This window comes from Condylura cristata, unplaced genomic scaffold (assembly GCF_000260355.1).
Source record: "Condylura cristata isolate star-nosed mole 26May11 unplaced genomic scaffold, ConCri1.0 scaffold00014, whole genome shotgun sequence".
Classification (NCBI taxonomy): Eukaryota; Metazoa; Chordata; class Mammalia; order Eulipotyphla; family Talpidae; genus Condylura; species Condylura cristata.
In genome coordinates this window covers 27,112,096-27,113,606 of record NW_004567115.1, presented here as the reverse complement: position 1 = coordinate 27,113,606, position 1,511 = coordinate 27,112,096, and the positions used below count along the sequence as shown (strand labels likewise).

Sequence of the window (1,511 nt, the reverse complement as noted above, 5' to 3'; positions counted from 1 at the left end):
TAACAAAGGGAATTCAGACACTGGAGGATAGTACTGCCTGACTCTTAAAGTCCAGAAGTGTCAAAACTAATAAAAGGTGATAAGAGATCAGCTTTAGGAATGTAATCAATCAACATAAGGAGGACTGAGGAATTCTGGTGGGTTGCTAGAACTATCCTGGGTTATCCTGAGGAAAACATTCATCAAGTTGTAGATTTAGGAACTTAAGATTTTGGGCACTTTACTGTATATGAGTTACATTCCAATACAAATGCATAAAAATGCATTAACTGAAAGTAATTTCCCTCTGCTATTTATATAATCTGTGTATTTCTCCTGATAAATTTATTTAGTATGGCATTCTGTAATATGTGGGAGAAATAAGATTGCAAAAAGATGAAAAAGACAAAAAAGCACTAGAAAGAAAATAGATACTTTATAATGTCTTATTTCTGGTCTCTTCATGTACAGTGTTTTAATATATCTTTTTCCTTTTCAATAAATTCATTACTGATGGTATGACATGCACACAGAATAAATGTATACAGTTTTAAGGATAAGAAAAATCTAAGCCCAGTGAAAAAATATGCCATGAAAGTAACTATCCTAGAAGGTACTGTATGTTCCTACCCCCTTTCCTAGAGGTAACAAAAACCTAGAATTTTATTCATTCTTGTGACTTTTGTAATGGGTCTTTGTATGTATCCTAAAGAAAAAGACTGCTTAATTGTGCCCCATTTTTATTCAAATATTAATTATATTAATGAATTTCTGTCTTTAGTTACCCCGCTGCAGTAATTTTTTATGGCAACCACAGCAAATGAATACAGGCTTCGTCTCCATGAATAAACTAATTTTAGTGAAGATTTTCTTTTACCATTTAAAGAATGAACACATAACATGGTCAGTTTGTGAAATATCAGTGTCCTATAGAAAACCAATTCAGGACTGAATTGCAGCTTGAGGTAAAAGCACAATGGCTGTAGGGAATATTTTCTATTCTTCTGATACACTGAGACTGCTCACTGTTAGACTTGACAGCAAGGGTCAGTTAGTAAGTGTTATCTCAATTTTCTCACATTAAAAAAAATGGATAGAGAGGGGCAAACTGCCAGACAATAGAATTTCTTTCCAATCACAGAAAAGTAAGTCAAAATAATCTCTGTAACACTAAGGATGTCTGGCTTCCTACAGTGTAACACCATAATATTCTACAAGGCTAGCAATTCATAGTCACCCTATATTTACTATCATTCGATGTGTCCAGTAATTTGCTAGAAAGTGTTAGGAAAGGTTAAAGTTGTTACTGGATAAAAAAAAAAAAAAAGTCCCTCATATTGTCAACTCAGCTAAACATAAAGATAAATGAAGATTTCTTTTTCATGAGAAAACATGTAATATTTAGAATTTTTCATCTTTTAGATTAAAGTCATATTCAGATGTTTACAATACAAAGAAGTGTTCAAAAATCTGATACCGTCAAGCTGTGTAAATACTTTAAAACTTTTACTTAAAAAGGAAGGTTCAGGGCC

At 32.4% G+C, this 1,511-nt stretch overlaps 1 protein-coding gene across 2 annotated transcripts in view; it reads right to left on the bottom strand.

Annotated features, from left to right (window-relative positions):
• Nucleotides 1-1,511, bottom strand: part of HOOK3 (hook microtubule-tethering protein 3) — a 75,153-nt gene that overhangs the window by 10,635 nt on the left and 63,007 nt on the right. The gene's annotated exons all lie outside the window — the stretch shown is intronic.